We start from the raw sequence: 20,846 nt of genomic DNA, 5'->3' as shown, positions 1-20,846 counted from the left end.
GGTTTGATGACAACATAGTAGTCTTCTGGTGCCAACAGACACAAGAGATGCAGAGGGAGTGTAAGCAAGTCACCTACTTTATTTGTAGTGTCAACCGATGACCATTGGCACCCACTCGACCCCAAGAGGCATCCCCGATTTGGAGTGTGATGAAGAAGGAGACTTTATTCCACGCAAACAGCTCAGTTGTGACATAGCACAGTCGTGGGACCGCTTTGCAGTGTCACAGCTCAATGCAAAGACAGCACGGCCCTGGGGACAGCCATTGTCCAATGTTACATGTCGGCAAAGTCTTCAACCAGGGTCATCTGGCTCCACAGTCACCCTCTTCCACCTACAACTAGTGCTGACCCTGGGACTCTGGGGTGAGATGTCACTGTGATGATGATCACTCCATGTCCCCCGGTAGGGGTTGGGCACTTCTTCCAGGTGACGTGACTTGGAGAACTGATCTCATCAACTCCCTTCTGTCTGACCTTTTCCTTTGCTAGCCTGCAAACACCTGTAAGATGTTCTCCTCCAGCAGTTTGGGCCAGAACAATGTTGGGACTGCGGCCCCCAACCTTGGCCTCGGCAGTGTGTACAGTAGCTCCGCCCAGCATTGGATACTACCAAGCTGCCTTGCCAGACAGGGTGGTCAGAAACATCTGCAGCTAGCAGCTGATCTCTCCAGTAAAATGGTTCATAAGCCAGAGGCCAGGCAAGGGGAGGGTGGGGCAGGGGCAGGACAGAGGAAGGGCTGGCCGCGGAACCCAGTCCCTCCGTCCTGTTTCCAAGACAGAGCAGTGCGTCCGCCGGAGAAACCGATGGGGCTGTTCCCACGCAGCCCGGCCCACTCAAAAAATTCTTTTGAAAGGGAAAAACGAGTTCAAAACACAGAAAAACATGTGCAGTCTGAGGAGGTGGGGGGGGGGTGAAATTCGACATTATATAACGTCCTTCTCCTGGCTCAGGGAGAAGTTGTCCCCCCGAGTTTGACAGATGGACAAAGAGGTGTGGCGCAATTCAAACTGTCCATCCACTTCGCTGCACAACTCTCCCCCGCACAACAGGCCTGCAGGCCAGAGTCCCAAACCCAGGCCTTCAGTGAAGGGGGGGCGGAGACCAGTAAAATTAGGATCCACCCCACTGTGTGCTGTGGCTCAGGCTTCCAGGGAAGTGGGCGGGTTTGGCTGGCTGCGGCCTGATTCGCTGATGCTGCCTGTAGAGGGCTGTGGACCCCGAGGAGGGGGAGGAGGGGGCCTGTCCCAGGGGCCTGGTCAAAGCTGCTATCTCCTCCGTGCGCCGACTGGTAAGAAAGGGCCAGAAAGAGAACAGCGTGCCGTTCACAAGAACCAAAACAGGCATCTAGAAATTGGCGATCCGCCCCCTCTTGACCTACATAAAGACCCAGCCAGGTCTCCCTCAGGTAAGGGTGCAGGTTAGATAACGGGGAGCTTGACTTATGCCCCCAAATACCAGAGAAGTCAGAGTGAGGGACGGCCTGGGGACCACACTGCCCATCACTCAGAGGTGAGTGACCACCGTGGCCACAGAGCTGAGGGAGGGGCAGGGTCACATGAGAGGACAGGCCTCCCTAGCTCCCTGGTCGTTATAGCTGCTGAGCCACCACCCCGAGACCCTAGGGCCGCTTGAGAGGTCCCTGTGGAATGCTGGGCCAGATGTGTGCAGTTGTGTGGAGAGAAGTCTCATGGCGGCTTCCTCCGGGACCTGGGGCTTCGAGCATGGATGCTGGAACCCCATGGCCTGGGCTCAGCCTGCCTATCGGATGGCGGGCTTCACCACAAACAATTACTGTCTCCCATGCCGCCAGAGGCTGGAACTGCAAGACTAGCGCGTGGGCGGCACGGGTCCCCGAGGCCTCTGTCCTGGGTGTGTGGACAGCTGTCTTCCTCCTGCATCTCTCCACATTGTCATTGTTTCTTATGTGTCTCCATCCGTAAGTTTCCCGTTTGAAGGCAGCACCGGTGATTTGGTTGGAGCCCACCCTCATGACCTCAATTCAACTTCCTCCTTGGGAGACCCTATCTCCAAATGCATGCACATTCTGAAGTACGGGGTTGGGACTCTAACCTATTAGATGGGGGGGGCACAGTTCATCCCCCACTGTGCTGACCTCAGAGGATTGTAGTGAAGACCAAGTACACTCACAGATGTGACACTGTGCTGGGATGGGGGTGTGGCTTGGACACAGCCAATGCTCCACTGGAATGACCACGGCTGCCATGACCACGCTGAGACTGCCATCCACGATGATGGCTATTGCAGGCACGGTGGTGGCATTCTGGGTCAGAAGGCAGGAGGTCCAGGTGCACCAGACGCTGTGGCCGCTGGGCCCGGGGTCTGAGCCTTCCTCTGACAGGCACCAGCCTCACACATGCCCTGTGGGGAGCTGGGACAAAGTCAGAGCACAGGAGGAAAGAGCGTGGCTGTCCCCCAGCCTGGCCCCTAAGGACGATTCACCCAGGCCCTGGGTAACAAACCCACCAGGTCCAAAGTGTCTCCTTTGTCCTGAAGAAGAATTCATCGGCCGTTCTAGCCTCTGTAGTGACATGGGTTTGCAAAAAACAAAGTACAGGAAATTCCGGGTGCTTTTTTTTTTTTTTTGTATGGTTGGAGAAGATGACTGTTGTGTTTGTTCCTCGTGACGAGGACAGGCTGGCCAGAGCAGGGGCAGCGCGTCCCTGACGCCAGGAGTCTTGCGAGTCAGCATGGAGCCCCGTTCCTGCCACGGTCACAGGACACACTCCCAATTACCGGAGCCGCGTTCTGTGTTCCCAGAACAGATCCAGAATGGCTGGGTCTGCCCCGGCGAGGAGCTGTGCCAACCAGGCAGTTTGTCCTGGCGTGAGTGCTGACCTGGCTCACGTCTCCTGTCCCGAACGGCCCCTGCCCGCCTGCTTTGGAAGAAATAAAACCATAGTGTGCTCTGCCAACACGTCGTAACTCGTGAGTCATCCTGGAGGAGGTGCTCATTCTGGATTTTATTTATTTTTTTTAAAGGAAAGCCAGAAGATTCTAGACCACATGTCTGCCAGGCTTCTCCAGAAAGGGCCCACGGGGAGGGGTGGGGAAAGTTGACAAAGGGACGCAGTCTGGGTTGGCAACAACGTGCTGACAGTTGACTGCGGACCCCACGCTCTCTGCCCATGCCACGCTGTCTCTGCAGAATATCGTCTCACCCGGTAGCATTCTGTCTTCCTAAAGAGCTCCACTGCATTCTGCGTTGCTGTGGCAGGGCCCTGGGGTGGAGTCCCCGCAGCAGGGGAGGAAGACACAATTGAAATGCGACTAAGCACACATCCGGCAGGGTGCAGTCCTCTCAGGAGGGAGCCGTTTCCCTGCTGTGTGGGTGCCAGCAGCCCAGTGCGTGCAGTCCTGACCTACTTACAGAGAGCACTGGCGTTCCTCGAAATGCTCACAGGAGGCCTGCCCAAATGTGGATTCCGAGCTTTGAGTCCCAAGTACCTTCCCGTGCTTTCATACACCTGAGTCCGCTGGCAAGCTCTTGGGCGTCCCTCATTCCGCACGCGCCACGCAGACATCCACAGAGGCACCTGACCCCAACTTCCCCCAGCAGCAGACCCTGAGACGCCGGTGCCCATCACGTGGTTGTTGGGGAAGGGATCCCTGGAAGCAGTCACAGACACATGAGGTGAAGTGGGCAAGAAAAGCAGCCAACCCAGGGTTTGTCGCCAGGCAACCGCCGCTGAGGTTGATGGGACTGAATCTGGACCGCTGGGGGATCTGGTTGCCACACCCAGCTCATCATCACCCCGTCCCAGAGGCGAGGCAGGGGCAGCTGTCTCCAACCTGTGTCCCCCACTGGCCGAGGCTGCTGCAGGGCGGATGCTCATCTCCACAATCCGCAGGCCAGGGGGTTCCTTAAAGAGAGTTCTCAGGCAGAGAGCAGCAGTGCCCACAGCTGGGCCAGCGGGCATGGAAGGGGCCGGCGTGGGAACGGGGCAGGGGGGAGTCCTAATGGACAGCGAGCCTCCCATCGCTCTCGGAGAGCGGAGCGCCTGAGCTCTGTGCTTCTGGGGACATTCTCCGCGGAAGGTGACAGTCGCACTGTGTCCTTTGAAGGTGGCGAATCGCATGGTTCACGTTCATACTTTTTGAGGGGTGATGTGCAGCCACTGGTCAGACTCTCATGGGAGGAAACACAAGTTAAAGGCACCAAGGTGGGTTAGACATTACAGCAGAGGCAGGAATGGAGAGGCACCCCAACGTAGGGAGTGAGCACAGGGAACAGGAGAAGCAGAGAAGAGACAGACAGCCACATGCAGGGAGGACGTCTCGGGCGGACCCTGGACTGGGACACCACCCACGTGTCTCCCCAATGCCTCGTGTGCAGGGCTGTAAAAACTTCTGACCCCGTTAACGAGTTAAGAAAGCGTGGTCGATTTGGGAAAAGAAGCCCATGCCAGGCATGATTCCAGACGTGCCAAAGACAGAGGCTTCCAGGTGGAAACGCCTGGGACGTGGAGCCAGAGGTCTGGCCGGGGGACCACTGTCCACGCAGACATCTCCAAAGCCAGCCCTGAGTGTCCTCACAGAGCATCCTCCCCGGACGCAGAGCCAAGAATCCCGAGACCACCTCAGAACAGCCTCCCACCACCGCCCGTCTTCCGCCAGCCTTCCCGCACTGAGCCGTGCCGGGGACCGCCGCCAAGGAAAAGGTATTTAGCTACTGTTGACTTCCACCTTAAAATATTCTTTTTTTTTCATCATAGGCCGTTTGGGATATTTTTGGTGGTTGGCAATTTCTACAGTGGCAATTTACCCTTCTGCCCAAACAAACCTCAAAGCAGAGGGCCTCCCTGGGCCCCAAGAAGACCAACGCCAGTTCCGCCGCCTGGACAGCGTTCAGTCTCCATGCCCTCGCTGGCGTTTCCGTCTCTGCTCCCTGGCTCAGAGGGAGAGAAGACATCCAACGTGGGGAGAAGAACCTCAGCTTGGAAGCGTCCCGCGCAGCTATGGCCAGTCTGTCAGGGTCAGGCTCGCTCAGGCTGCTTACGTCACCCGGGGTTTTTACTAAATGTATTTTGTTCAGGAACTAGACAAACCCACCGCTGCCCAAGATGGGGCCCACAGCAAGCTCCTGCTGAGCAGGAAACTTCCCTAATGCTGAATGTGTGATTTTGGTGTTGGAGGACGGGGGAGTCCAGTGTACGGGGGGCCTGTGAGGGCCCCTGGGCAAGGCAGCACCCTGTCCCAGGAAGCAGACAGTGTCACCGGTAAAATAAAACAAGTGCTGCCTGAGCAGTCGGTGGTGCAGTGGATAGAGCATCAGACTGAAACACAGAGAACCAAGGACTGGGATGCAGAGGACCTAGGTTTGAAACCCGAGGTCACCAGCTTGAGTGCGAGCTTATTCGACTTGAGCGCAGACTCAACAGCTTGCGCTAAAGGTTGCTGGCTTGAGTGTGGTATCACAGACATGACCCCATGGTCGCTGACTTGAGCCCAAAGGTCACTGGCTTAAAGCCCAAGGTCACTAGCTTGAGTAAGGGGTCACTGGCTCTGCTGTAGTTGCCCGGTCAAGGCACATATGAGAAAGCAATCAATGAAAAACTAAGGAGCTGCAACAAAGAATTGATGCTTCTCGGCCTGACCTGTGGTGGCACAGTGGATAAAGCGTCGACCTGGAATGCTGAGGTTGCCGGTTCAAAACCCTAGGCTTGCCTGGTCAAGGCACATATGGGAGTTGATGCTTCCTGCTCCTCCCCCTGTTCTCTCTCTATCTCTCCCTCTCTCTCTCTCCCCTCTCTCTCTAATAAAAATGAATAAATAAAATCTAAAAAAGTAAATAAAAAATTTAAAAACAAAAAACTAAGCTTTAAGAATTGATGTTTCTCATCTCTCTCCCTTCATGCCTATCTGTTCCTATCTGTCCCTCTCTCTGTCTCTCTCTCTGTCACAAAATAACTAACTAACTAACTAAATAAATAAATAAAATAGTAAGACAAGTGACTAAGTAACCACACAGAATAGGAGTGATGTTCTCCTGGCTGCCCACTAAGTGTCAGACGCTTCACACATTTCAGGGGACTGAGCCATCACCACCGTTCGTCCGATGGGACCCATGCCACCCTGACCTGACCTCATAGACAAGGGGACTCAGAAGGTAAAACCAGCCACCCCCAATTGCACCTGGGTTTAGTAAATAATGGGGAAACTCTCCAAACACCCATCAGATATCATCGCTGACGGGGTCGCCACCATGCCAGGGACAGCAAGGAGTTCTGGGAAGGACACAGCACCTCCCACCGGCCTCTCCGGGAACGCTCCGTGGAGGAAGTGCCGTCTCCACTGAGCTTTGAGAGAGCAGAGTATGTCGTTATGCGGGAGGAAAGGGAAGCCGGGCAGAAGAACCAGCCACATAGGAGAAGCTGGGAGAGAACGGGTGACCTCGTGGGCGCCGCTCACAGTAAGATGCCCCTACTTGGAATTCTCATTTCTTAGTGTCGTGTGCCTCTGGAAATAAAATATGATCGCTGTCCTGGGCATGCAGGTCCCCTCTCTCCAAACGCGCTGAAATCTCAGCGGAGGCTGCATCTACGTCAAACACCTTTCAGTCCCTAACGCTCCACTCACGAGGCTGGGAGCTCAATACGGGTCCAACACGAGTGAGTCGTTAGCAGGCAAAGACAGAACATGTGCATTCACAGAAATTCCATCTCAGAAATCAAATACCTCCACCTCTCAGAAAATAACCCATTTCTTCCTGGTCCCTTGAACATCTGAATATGGCAAAGGAAAGGAAAAGTAATCTGAATATATATAAATTGAATTCCTAGGAAGCAACCCACCGTCTTGTGTCTTGTGATGCCATTAACAAGGCACTGGGCTCACTGAATGTCAGACTTAACACAAAGACATCACTTGCTGTTTCTTTTGCAATTGCAAACATATCACATGACATTTTAAGGGGAAAGCCCAAGAAAAGGTACAAAGAAGACAAATGAGGAATCCACAAAGCAGGAGAGACATCTGGCGAGTGTGGGGGGCCAGTTTATTTCAAACACAAAAGCAGGGTTTTACGTGCCTCTGTGTGTGTTTTTAATAGCTTTTTTCAATGCCAAACACACACACACACACACACACACACACACACACACACTCCTTAATTGGCCTTACACTGACCAATGACTTCACACAACCTCTTCACTGCCCAGGTCAGAAGAAAATACTGCCGGCATCCTCCTGGGATCTTCCTACAGGCTCAGGAAGTAAACAAACCACTTATGAACGCAAAAGCCAGCCCCGAATCCTTGAGAGGAGGCACCTGTCACGGGGTGTGGGATGCAGGAGCAGACATGCCCACAGCAACCATGCCCACACGTGCAGACATCCCGCAGGGCCCTTCCCTGTGCAGGTGAGGATGCTGAAGACCAGAGAGAAGACACGGGGGGTAGGCAGGGAGAGAGCTGGGGTCCGCTCTCACCCCTGACCCCATTGCCATCCACCTCCCCCTTGTCTTGACCTCTTCCCCTTCACACTCAAGGCTGTGTGAAGCTTCCTCTCTGAAGTGGTCCAACACCCCTTTCCGTGACACCTGCTGGCTACACTCACCAACAACGTGATGGAGAAATGAGCTTCGGGGACCCAGGGACACTTGCTCCGACTCAACATCTCTCTCACAAAACAAAAGCAAACACCCCTCCACACTTCCCTTCCTGTGTGTCTGCCAAGGGGTCAGAAGCCAATGTTTTCTGGGCTGCGTTCAAACCAAGCGAGGAAACCAGACTGTCCGCGTGGATCTGGAGACATCGGCATGGCTCTGCTGGGTGGACTGGCTCCAAGGGGGGGGCGGGACGTCTGTGTGGCACATCTCCCCGTCAGCCATCCCAGGGGAGGGAGGGAAAACAAAACTGAAGCTTTCAATGGGCCAGAAAACCAAAACAGCTCTGTTTCCTTCTCTTCCCCCCACGTTTCCGGCCGGCTTCCCAGCGGCCTCCGCTGTCACCAAACAAGCTCTGAAGTGTGACAGGCCTGGGGTGCTTCTGCTGTGGAGACATCAGACCAGCCACCGGGCCTGGGCTGAGACTCCCTGCAGCAGTGCCCTGTACCCAGTGGGAGTGTCACGTGTCCTCTTCTAAGTGGAGAAGAGGCTACACTGCTGAGCAATGTCCTTGAGCCTCATGCTGGCCTGACTAAAGGCTAACTTTGGGAGACTGGCCATCGGAAGGCTTAGCTCAGTATCTAAGGGCCTTCCAGGCGGGCCCTGCTCCAGGCCTTGGTCTCTGCACAACCTACCTATGACCCCTGACACCGAACCCGGGTTCTGACCCGGTTCTCTACCCACCTCTCTCTCTCTTAACAGTTTTGTGAGGAAAGTGGAGTTTCTTAAGAACATTCTTATCCTTTAGGGCAGTGGTTGGCACAATGCAGCTCGCGAGCCACATGCGGCTCTCTGGCCCCTTGAGTGTGGCTCTTCCACAAAAGACCACGTGCGGCCGCTACCTCGATAAGGAATGTACCTACCTATATAGTTTAAGTTTAAAAAAATTTGGCTCTCAAAAGAAATTTCAATTGTTGTACTGTTGATACTTGGCTCTGCTGACTCATGAGTTTGCTGACCACTGCTTTAGGGAATCTAACGTCTGCCTCTCACAAAGTCGGAGCATAAGTACGTACACACTGGGTCAAACTGGCCTGGGCGACAGGTGTGGCTCCCTGGCTGCTGGTCAGCGGCGGCAGGTGTGCACCCTTCACTCAGCCTGCATCACGACTGTGACCTCTGGGCATCTCTGCCTCCTCATGTGAGAAATGGGAGACCATGCCTACCTCCTAAGGTGACTGCTTGGGGTAAATCAGGTCACAGAGACAACATGCTGGGGCCGGGACAGAGGATACCCCAACCAGAAGTGGCTGTCTAATCAGGCAACTCATTAATCAACCCTAAACTCAAGGCAGAAAGGGCTTTTAAACTTATCCTTAAAGAAGAAAATAAAAAACACTCTAACACGCCCTAAGATTTAATATAAACACATCACGATAGGGTGGTCATCCCTGACTGTCCTGGGTGTTGACCAAACTGCCCTTGTCAGCACCTGGGTGACCATAAGGCCTAGAAGGGGGACACAGGTGGAACTGGAGCTCCTACATCCGCAGGTCTAGGGGCTTCCGCATCCCCTGACCTGAGGTCCACGGAGACTCAGAGGAGCCGGGAGAATGCCCACAGAGGACCCTGGCGTGGGGCCTGAGGACAGGAGGGCAAACCCTGGCCGCCTCAGGCATGTGATACACACATAAACACACATAAGTGGGAGCCCTCGCTGGCCCAGGACCGGAAGGGGTTCTGAGTCTTCTACCTCAGCTCAGATCACACGGGACATCGGATTTGAAAGGAAAAAATTCTGCCCAAATGAAAGCCGTCCATAAACATGTGGCCTGCATTGCTGCTCTGGCCCCCCGCGGGTCTGAAACACCCTGACCAGTGCCCAGCCGTGGGGAGCAGGCTTTGGGGCTGGCAACGCCACCACCCTTATACCCAAGACCACGTAGGCAGGAGCAGACAGTGCACATATGTCTTTAAATTTTGTGTTCTCAGGTGCACGCAGCTAGAACTTGGGCAAGGACATCTCTATCAAGGTAGTGGGCCAACCCCCCCCCCCCCGAGCCCAGATTTATGGACACAAGGGTCTGGTTGGGAAGGAAGAAGCGGCCAGTCCAGGACCCTTTGAGAAATCAATTATGGTCACATGGACATTACCAGAATAGTGGACACCTAGGCTTTGGCTTGGCGCAGTCGCACGCGCGCGCACACATACACACTCACACACAAAAGGCCACATCAAAGTTCCAGGTGCTCGCCACCATGATTCAGGAAAGAGGCAGCCCTGTGGTGGCCTGAGTGTTTGAGTCACACAGCCTGACTTCTGGAAGTCCCCAGAGGGGCACAGCAGTCCGCCAGCCACTTCCACTGTGGGTCACACGGGTCATTTCTCAAGGTGCATACAGAGAATTCTACAGAGGGGGAGAGCTTTGTTTATTACTAGGCTGTTCTACCTACAATACAACTTTTTTTCCCCATCTTAACCTGGATGATAGCTCGGGGTTAAAAAGAAAGAGCAGAGGCCTGTCCCTCTGTGTCTGTCCACCTCTGTCACAGGTGTGAGGGAGTTGCTGGGTTTGTCTTTGTGTCATTCTGTCTGACGTCCTGCACCTTTCACCAGCCTATCTGCAGGAGCCGCAGGACAGAGTGGGTAACTGGCCAACAGGACTGCTGGGCCAGGCGGACAAGGACAGGGCCCCGGCATCCTGGGCGTGGGCACGCCTGGGGCCCCATGGTGGCCACGACAGCCATTCCACAAGACTGCTGTGTGTCCATCTGTCACCTCCTCGCACCACATGACACAAGCCCTCCGGTGACCCATATGCTTTCCAGAACTGCATCCTGCCTCCCGACCCTAGCCTGTCTGTCACCCCCTATCTGGCACATCCAGGGGTGGGTGGCCTCAGCTGCAGCCTCTGGAAGGAAGCTGGGAACCCGCTATCGAGTTTTGAAACACAGACAAACTGGGTGGCGTGGAGGGCTCAGGGCACCCACCTGGGAAGAGGGACAGAGGAAATGAGGACGTTTCTTTTACTGAACGTGGAAGATTTGCGTTGTCAGCTTTCACTCCCTGCTCTCAGGTGTGCCCTGGGTCCCAGAGGAGCTCCCAAACCAGACAGGTGCCTTGGGTGACTCTGGGATAGTGCGCAGGGCACAGCCCCCTGCGGACACCACAGCACACTCTGCTCAAGTAGGGCCTTGGAGCCCAGAGCCACCCGTGCCAAGTGGACATCAGGGAGACCAGGCTCCCTCTGAGTAAGCCCCATGTTGAGCCTGGCAGATACCCATGCTTTGTGCACATATACAGACAAATGCATTTTTAAAAAAGAGATTTTGGCCCTGGCCGGTTGGCTCAGTGGTAGAGCGTCGGCCTGGCATGTGGGGGACCTGGGTTCGATTCCCGGCCAGGGCACATAGGAGAGGCGCCCATTTGCTTCTCTACCCCCACCCCCTCCTTCCTCTCTGTCTCTCTCTTCCCCTCCCGCAGCCAAGGCTCCATTGGAGCAAAGATGGCCCGGGCGCTGGGGATGGCTCCTTGGCCTCTGTCCCAGGCGCTAGAGTGGCTCTGGTCGCGGCAGAGCGACGCCTGGGAGGGGCGGAGCATCGCCCCCTGGTGGGCAGAGCATAGCCCCTGGTGGGCGTGCCGGGTGGGTCCTGGTCGGGCGCATGCGGGAGTCTGTCTGGCTGTCTCTCCCCGTTTCCAGCTTCAGAAAAATACCCCCCAAAATAAAATAAAATGAAATAAAAAAGAGATTTTTTTTTTCAGTGCAGGTCATTCATGCAGCAAACTTTCAGGAAGTGCACTCTGACCTCCAGCTCTGAGCCCGAGCGGATGCGCGGCCTTGTGCATTGAGCTCACAGTCCAGCCCTGTGGAGGGATGTGAATTCCCACAGAGGCACAGAAGAGGGGCTTCCCCCCAGCCTGGCTCTCAGGGCCAGCTTCCTGCAGACACGTGACCGAAGTGGGGGGGGGGGGGGGACGGGCCACGGGATGACGTCCCCGGGACTCCAGCCAGAGAGGTGTCTGCTGGGGCCCAAGAGCAGATAAGGCGGAGGCTCGGCCAGGCGCTTCCTCGTGGGTTCAGGCCCTGAGTGCTGCTGATAGGGTTTTGAACACAGAGGGTCTTCTTGGGTGTCATTTGAACAGGATGACTCTGCAGTGATTGTAAGGGGCAGACACGCCAGTTAGCACTTTGCGCAATGGGTGAGAACGTGGAGGAGCCTCCGGTTCTCCGTAGCGTGTGTCTGTGTGCACAGTGAAGGCCGTCAGATGGGGGATAAGGGAGGATCTATGAATGAACCCACTACCAGGCCTTTCGGAGGGTGACACTGAGGCTGAGCTGTGCAGCGGATGCCAGGTCATGATACCAGCATCTTCAGAGGCTACACCTAGAGTCTGCAGTGACAGGGGCAATTCCGCAGGCCCCCGGGAGCCTCCGCGCACTGTGTGCGTCAGCCGGACTGAGGGCAGGCCCCCGGGAGCCTCCGCGCACTGTGTGCGTCCGCCGGGGCTGAGGGCAGGCCCCGGGGAGCCTCCGCGCACTGTGTGTGTCAGCCGGACTTAGGACAGGCCCCCGGGAGCCTCCGCGCACTGTGTGCGTCAGCCGGACTGAGGGCAGGCCCCCGGGAGCCTCCGCGCACTGTGTGCGCAAGCCGGGGCTGAGGTCACCTGCCGGGCCTCCCATGGCGGGCTCCTGAGGACGAACGAGATGAATTATACACATGAAATGCCACAGGATCGGGACTTAGGTAGGGACCTTAAGTTTCCTTCCACTCCAAACACCCCCAGGGTCCCCAACATGCCCACATCACAACTCTTTTGGGCACCGACCGCGTGCCAAGCATGAACACTACCGAGACAACAAAGGAAGTTGCCGCCCCCCAAGGGGCTCACCAGAAAATAAATGATTTCCACTGTGCATCTCATCCCAGGAATACAGAAACAAGAGAAGAATCTACCAGGCAGCAACCAAGACCCCTCCGTGTCAGACACAGTCTTCCATAACTCAGACCCCCTTCACGTGTAACCAGGGCTTATCTGGAATGTCCCAGAAGCCCTATAACAGGTTCAGAGGTCCCCCGGGGGCTCCATGGCCACGGGATATCTTTCCAGCTTCCCTGGGAGTCAGGAGCTGTGTGGAGCTGGCCCTCATTCTGACTTTAATTAGCAGTTCAGTGTGCTGACTGTGGCCACAGTGTAGTTCCCACTCCGTGCGTGGCTGGGGAGGTGGACACGGAAGGAGTGCTGTAGGTTTGCAGCCCAGGAATAGCACGCAGTCTGCCTGTGCGAAAGACTCGATCCCTCTGTGACCGGCAGTGAGGAGCCTGGCAAAGAGCCTGAGCAAACAAATACAGAGATTCAACTGAGGCCTTGTGTCCCAAGATCCTCGTTACCAGACACTCCAAAGGTTTTTCCACCGGCCGCGAGGCCACTGAGGACACCAGCAGCAAGGCCCAGGGCTGAGCCCCCAAAAAGACATGGCAAGGCGGGTCACCCAAGCCCAATGTCCAGATGTAGTCTGGAGGAAAGGAAGACAATCAGAAGTGGAAATGGGCCCATTGCTTTCTCAATGATCCTCTTCCTGAGAGCAGTGGAGACGCCATGTATTGTAGAAGAGAAAAGAGCTATTTGGTGGCGGGGGGACTAGAAGGAGCAGCTGAGCTCTGGTCCAGCCCCCTGCCAGCCAGAGTCCCATCGGGGTCTTCCATTTATCCTCTGCTGAAATGGGGGGGGGGTTAGATGCAGAGGACTTTCTGTGTATCCTGTGGTCCCCTGACGTCCCCTGTGGGCCAAGCTGGTGTGAGCCACACGTCTGCCAAGCCTGTTCCAAACTGAGCCTCGGCCAGATCTTAGTTCTATTCATGTTTAAGACGGGCTTCCACGGATATCTCTGAAGAAAGGCTCCCAGCATCACCACCTCCCCCCAAATAATTTTGTAAACTGCCACTTTGCATAAGCTCTGGGATGTCCTTCAAGCCAGAGTCCCCTGTTCCACATGAGACACGTCACGGCTGCCTCGCAGTGTGATGGGAACCCGGAGACTCTGGCCTCGCCCTGATAGGGCCGGGTCTGGTGCCACCAACACCTCATAAACACTTCTGATCATGAAAACCCTCATGGGTCCAAGAATTTCAAGTCACTGAGAAACACAAGGGTCAAACAGGTTTCTCATTAAAAAAAAAACAACAACACACTATTGACTTTTTATTCATTTTTTATTTTTTTTATTTTTATTTTTTTGGTGAGGGGTTGGGGAGGATGGTGTAGTCCTCTTTATAAATGCCGATACTCGACAAAAAATAGAGGCATAACATGAAGTTATAGCCTAAAAGAGTCTACAATGCCATGTTGGTAACAAGCACCTTTAACCTCGGTATGCTCTTTCTCTAGGTTCGTGTCATGTTAAGACTGGGTCAGTCACCCTGTCCACACTGACGAACAGATACTTCTTTATACTGACCCTTGTGGCATCCCCTTTATGGTCATCTCCACGGGAGTCAGGACAGGCTTCCGGGAGGGAAGGGGTTGTCCCCCTCCGTGACACTGAAAACACTGGACAGGACATAGAAGCCAAGAGACCACCGCCCATGTCATCGGCAGCAACAAGGGCGCAACTCCTTCTAACACCGGAGACAGCGACTGCTCTCCACATGATGGGCTAAGGCAAACTCATCAGTCCACAGAGCCAAATGCCAACAGTACAACGACTGAAATTTCTTTTGAGAGCCAAATTTTTTAAACTTAAACCATATAAGTAGGTACATTCCTTATTGAGGTAGCGGCCGTACGTGGTATTTTGTAGAAGAGCCACACTCAAGGGGCCAAAGAGCTACATGTGGCTTGTGAGCCACAGTTTTCCGACCAGGGGTCCACAAAGGGCCCTTACACTGGAAAGTAACTAAAGCCCAATTAAAATATTGAACTAAAAAAAAACAACCAATCAGCACACTTGATTATAATTATCTCAGTCAGGTATAGTGTTGTAAGGGTTTTGTGTATTTTGGGAGCTGAGGGGTTAAGATAGTTATTGTAGACTCAATGTTTATGGGGTAAAATTTCAGCACTACTCACTAAGAAGAGACATAGAATGTGTAACTGCCAAATTGTGAAAAGACAAAAAAAATTGAATAAAAATACAAGGAACATAAAGAAACTAAAAAAAAGTAAGAAAAAGTGTAAAAATAGTTCAAAGAAAAATAGAAAAATATCCAAACTCATTAAAGATTATAAAAATAAATGGGTTAAATTTGATAGACAAAAAAAAAAAAAAAAAAGGCTAGTAACACCATAAAGTGTAATACCGTTAAGAAATTAACCCGATTGGAAGAACGAGGATGGGGAAAGGAGACCCAGAGAGAGGCCAGCCAAAACAGGGCCGCTGTCTGACAAAACAGGGTTTGAAGCAGAAGGCATCACTGGACGAAAAGAGGCAACTACTAAACAGAAAAAGGCCCAACTCATCCCAAAGCTATAACAATTCTAAGTCAGTAAACATCAAATAGCTTCAAAATATAAAAACCAAAACTGATACAGTTACCAAAAAATGCCATCAAATATGCCATCACAGTGGGGAAATTCACTACACATCGCTTAATACAGTAAACCTGCAAAATTAGTAAAAGTCTAGATCAGGGGTCCCCAAACTTTTTACACAGGGGCCAGTTCACTGTCCCTCAGACCGTTGGAGGGCCGGAGTATAAAAAAAACTATGAACAAATCCCTATGCACACTGCACATATCTTATTTTAAAGTAAAAAAACAAAACGGGAACAAATACAATATTTAAAATAAAGAACAAGTAAATTTAAGTCAACAAACTGACCAGTATTTCAATGGGAACTATGGGTTTGCTTTTGGCTAATGAGATGGTCAATGTGCTCCTCTCAATGACCACCAATGAAAGAGATGCTTCTTCCAGAAGTGTGGCGGGGGCCGGATAAATGGCCTCAGGGGGCCGCAGTTTGGGGACCCCTGGTCTAGATGATACAAAAAACACTATTAACTATATAAATTTAACAGACTGTAAATCTCTTAATCAATAAACTGAGAACTCACGGCCTTCCCAAAAATATGTAGAATATTTACCAAAACAGACATTGCACCGGAAGATAAAGAAAGACTTGTCAAATTTCAAATAACTAGCCTGATGGCAGTTATGTATTCTGAAATGATGCAATTAAGGTAGAAATCAATAATGAAAAGAGTCTCCACATTTTGAAAATTGTAATGTACTTACTAACTCGTAGGTTTAAAAAAAAAATAAAGAACTCTAAAAACCCGGAGAACTGACCCTGGCTGGTGGCTTAGCAGATAGAATGTCGGCCTAGTGTATGAACATCCCAGGTTTGATTCTTGGTCAGTGCACACAGGAGATGCAACCATCTGATTCTCCTCCTGACCTTCTCTCCCTCTTCCCGTCCTGCCAGTGGCTTGAATGGTTTCAGCATGGCCCTTGGCACTGAGGAGGACTTGGTTGATCCCAGTGCATCCACCGCAGGTGCTAAAAATAGCTCAGTACTCAAGCATTGGACCCACATAGGGTTGCTGAATGGATCCAGGTTGGCGTGCATGCGAGAGTCTATCTCACCATTTCCCCTCCTCTCACTTCACAACAAAATGTAAGACTGAAAAATCGTAAGAATATTATTTAACAAAACCTACTAGACGCCTGACCAGGCGGTGGCGCAGTGGATAGAGCGTCGGACTGGGATGTGGAAGGACCCAGGTTCGAGACCCTGAGGTCGCCAGCTCGAGCGTGGGCTCATCTGGTTTGAGCAAAGCTCGCCAGCTTGGACCCAAGGTCGCTGGTTCAAGCAAGGGGTTACTCTGTCTGTTGAAGGCCTGCAGTCAAGGCACATATGAGAAAGCAATCAATGAACAACTAAGGTGTCGCAACGCGCAATGAAAAACTAATGATTGATGCTTCTCATCTCTCTCCGTTCATGTCTGTCTGTCCTATCTATCCCTCTCTCTGATTCTCTCTCTCTCTCTCTCTCTCTGTGTCTCTGTAAAAAAAAAAAAAAAACCTACAAGACATCATAGAAGCAGTACTGAGAGGGAGATTCATCACCTGGAGTGCTTATATCTAAAAAAGTATCTGAAAACGACTAAGCCATCTCGAGCTTAAGGAGTCAGAAAAGCAGCCACAGAATAACACAGAATAGAAGGAAAACCATAAATAAAAACACAATAAAGTTAAAAACAGTCAATAAAATCCAAAGTGTTTGTCTTTGAAAATAATAAAACAAATATTCTCTGGCCAAGGAAGAAGAAAAAGATATGGGCTAAACAAACTAGATTTGTAGTGAAAGAGATAGCAGAGATTTAAGACGAAATGAATAATTTTATGTTAATTTTCACTTGTAATAGAGGAAACAATGAATATACTTCAGGGAGGGGAAAATATATATAATGTAAGAAAAATGGACTCATAAAAGAAGCAAGAGTTCAAATCATTTTTGCAAGCCTTGAAAAAAAAAGTAAATAAAGAGAAATCTTCCAATAATGAAGTCACAAGGTCTTGTTTTCAGCAGAGTATGACCAAACTTTCAAGGGTAGATAATTCATATTGTACACAAAATCTTGCAAGGAATAGGAAAAAAGTAAAAATAATGGGAAAAGAAAGAAAGTAAAAACTGCCTCTGAATCAGAGTAAAAGCAGTTAAAGGAAAAATACAGGGCAACCTCACTCATGACTAAAGAAACAAAAATTTTAAATTAAGTTAAGAACAAATAGAACCCAGATGTTCATCAGATGTATACTTAAGAAGAAAAAAGAAAAAAATGTCAAAAAAAAAGCCAAAACAGCTTGCTGCATCCTAGGAGTACAAATGAGTTCCCCGCTGGAATAAGTCACACATGCAAGGGAACACCGGGAGCGGAAACCATATGGTCACCTTAAACTAAAGGGTGGCAGACAGGCTCTGGTAAAAGTCAGCAGGCATGAAACACATCTCGGCAAAGCAGAAACATAAGGGAACTTTCTTAACTTCATGAGGGGCATTTGGGGGGGGGAGGGGTGACAGCATGCATCGTGCTTAATTAAATGAGAACTTGCTTTATAAAAATCAGGATTGAGGGAAAAATATCTTCTATTGCCCGATGCCACGTGGCCCTAACTCAAACAGGAAAACAAGAAAAAAAAAGTATGAAATTAAAATATATAGAGATGTAAACAGAACAGGACTTTAATTATTCACAAATGAATTTTTAAACACTGGAGGATCTATAAACAACATATTACAGATAGTAACGGTTTACCAAGTGTCTGAAAGCAAGATCAAGATACAAATGTCAAAAAAATAAAAATAAAAATAAATAAATAAAAAATAAAGGAGAGATGCAAACATCAATTAGATAATTACATTTTCTTTACTCTCCAGCAGAGGGGCGGTCTCCAAAAACACCCCTGAATGAAGGAGCCTCCCTTGCGGGTGTCTGGGGAGCACACAGAAGGTAAGTCAACCGATCCACAGGAAGGTATAAAAGTTTACCCCGAAAACATTGCTGAGGACGCATATGTGGACAGTGACACAATGTTATAGATAGGAGGACTCAGTATCTTAAAAAAAAAGAAAAAGTCAATTCTTGCTAAATTGGCCTCTACATTTGCTGTGATCCAAGCAAATTCCCAACAGGTTTTGTTGTTTTCATTGTTGCTGTTGCTCAATTGTTCAACAGACTCTAAAATGTCTACATACAGAAGGAGGGCAGACATCCCCAAACAGTCAGAGGAAAATGATGAGGGGGTGACCCGGCCAGACTTCATAGGGAACTACAGTGACTGGTGCCATGCTGCACTGATCCAGCTTGTAGGTCAACGAATTTCTAGATCCTTCTACCATAAAGGACATCATTCCTGTCCTTTACAAGAAAAAGGACCTTTCCCAGACCAGGCACTCTTGACTTATTCTCAGTTCTCTTGGGAACTTTTTGATTCCAAAATGAACAGAACCAGTTACCATGAAACGCTTTCCCTAGGCGAGTCCCCTTTTTTCAAAGCTTATGAAATATGATGCCCCCCATCCCCCGCCCGGCCACACTGGCACAATGTTGACACGAAATGTTCCATTTCTCATTAATCCTCATGGTCAGTCCTCTTACTCGTTCAGGGAAGAAGTCACAGGTTGCTGTTCATTTGGGTTTGTCAAAAGTGCATATTGCATCTGATTTTCTTTCTAGGGGTGTGGGAGACGACACCCTAATGGCGTTCTTGTCAGAGGGCACCACAGTCTTAAACTTGAATTGAGCACTGAGGTTCCAGAACAAAATTGCCAAGTGTATCGATGCCCTGGAGCCCACTGACACCTCTCCTCTCCCTGCACCAACCTGCCTGTTCATGGACGTCACGGTGATGTTCCTAAGCTCTGCCAATCATTTGTCACTTTCTTTTTGGTGTTGTGACAGAGACAGAGAGAGGGACAGATAGGGACAGACAGACAGGAAGAGAGAGAGATGAGAAGCATCAATTCTTCGTTGCAGCACCTTCGTTTCTCATTGATTGCTTTTTCATTTGTGCCTTGACCGGGGGAGGAGGGCTACAACAGACCGAATGACCCCTTGCTCCAGCCAGCAGCCTTGGGCTCAAGCTGGTGAGCTTTGCTCAAACCAGATGAGCCCACACTCAAGCTGGCGACCTCGGGGTCTCAAACCCTGGTCCTCAATGTCCCAGTCCGATGCTCTATCCACTGTGTCACTGCCAGGTCAGGCAATTTGTCACATATTAATACAGACATACAGCCCCTCCCATTGCTGAGCAGTTATAGTTACTGCAGTGGCTCAAAGATAGCTTTAGAAATCCAATACTCCTGAAAGGGGTCTTTCCAAAACTCCAGCATGCAGAGATGGTCCCATCCCGTTCCCACCAACCACTATCCTATCGGGATCCTGCCATGGTCTTGCACTCTTCATAACTTCCATTCTGAACCAAGGCATCTTCCAATCTCCTAATCCTCCCTGACTTCCTGATACTGAATGTCACTCCTCAGAGCCCCTCCAAGACCTCCGCATCAGACAGATAGCTCCTGCGACATCTGGAAGCTGGCGTCCGGTTGGCCGCGCCTCCACCGACTGCCAGTTGCAGGGGCTCGAACACGTTGTTCTCAGGCTTGGTTTTCTCTGCTGGATGATGGGAATAACAGTGGTTTGAATCACAGTGTACGGTGCAGATGCAAGTTTGCTTAGAAGCCCCAAGCCGGCATGCCAACAACAGCTGCCGTAGTCAGCGGCTATGGTTAGGTACGGCATCTCTCCCTAGGCACTTGGCTTCCGAAGCCTGAGACTCAAGTCAAACTCCTCTGTGGCTGTCCCTCCCTCTCCAAGCTGTGACGGGAATATCCATCCTCGGAGAACAAAGGTGCGTGACCATGGGATCGCCAGCCTCCGCAGAGGTGAGCAACAGTCACTTCGCTTGCCTCTTCTGGAGAGCACTCTGCTCACACTCAGCGCCCACTTCTCCTCCCCTCGGTTTCAGGCCCACACCCTCTGCTTGAGAATATCAGGAGGAGAAACTGGCCCTGTTTCTCCTATGCCCCCTCACAGCCTGAGCACGTGGCCTAGCAGGTGACAGATGCTCGGTGAGCGCCGGCCGCTTGGTCTGCCTGGAGACATGCGCCCTCCCCGGGGAAGCAGGCGCTCGCTTTCTCCAGCCTGTTGTACCCCCGTTGCTCGAATCCGTTACATGGAAACACCCAGGTCACTCACGGGACATCGGACAGCAAAGCCTAGGATGGCACAGATACAAGAATGGCTACGGCTCTCAAAACAAACCGAAAAGGATCAAAGAATTCATCAGAAACACTGGCACCGAGATAAACGGGGAAAGTGTGGTTGCCATGATTTACTGTGACGGAACCTCCGGCCGCGGCACCTCCAGGCAGCCTCTTGAAGTGTTCCCGTTCTGAAAGTGTTGCTCTTGTCACCACCGCGGCCGCGCCGAAGCTATGAGAGAACAAGGGCAGGCGCTGACATTCCCAGTTCTGCTCAGTGTGCTGAGCAACCTTGGCCCAAGAGCTCCGTGCTGGGAGCGGAGTCTCAGCTGTCCAGATGTCCGGGCGGACTCAAGGCCAAGGCCCAGTTCTTGTTTCTTCACCAAAGATTTCTCTTCTTTTTTTTTCTTCCCACCGATTACATTCTCCCCTCGAGGAAGAAAAAACAAAACTCCCTTCCGGATGTCTCTCCTTCCATCACAGACACTGCCTGTGCCCTGGGGTGGTTCACATCCACAACTGTTACTCTTTACAGATCCCAAGCATGTAAAAATATCTCTGCTTGCACTGGAAA

General features: G+C 51.5%; 1 protein-coding gene across 5 annotated transcripts in view; it reads right to left on the bottom strand.

The window, feature by feature from the left end:
* RNF144A (ring finger protein 144A) overlaps positions 1 to 20,846 on the bottom strand; it is an 82,396-nt gene that overhangs the window by 36,882 nt on the left and 24,668 nt on the right. The window contains exon 2 of one of the 5 annotated variants that reach the window (XM_066385858.1): positions 78 to 252. The exons of the other annotated variants lie outside the window; for them this stretch is intronic. The gene's annotated coding sequence lies outside the window, so the exon portion shown is untranslated. The remainder of the gene's footprint in view (positions 1 to 77; positions 253 to 20,846) is intronic. 5 annotated transcript variants of the gene reach the window in all.

This window comes from Saccopteryx leptura, chromosome 5 (assembly GCF_036850995.1).
Source record: "Saccopteryx leptura isolate mSacLep1 chromosome 5, mSacLep1_pri_phased_curated, whole genome shotgun sequence".
Lineage (NCBI taxonomy): Eukaryota > Metazoa > Chordata > Mammalia > Chiroptera > Emballonuridae > Saccopteryx > Saccopteryx leptura.
The sequence above is the reverse complement of the archived record's forward strand: the minus strand, read 5'-3'. Positions and strand labels throughout refer to the sequence as shown.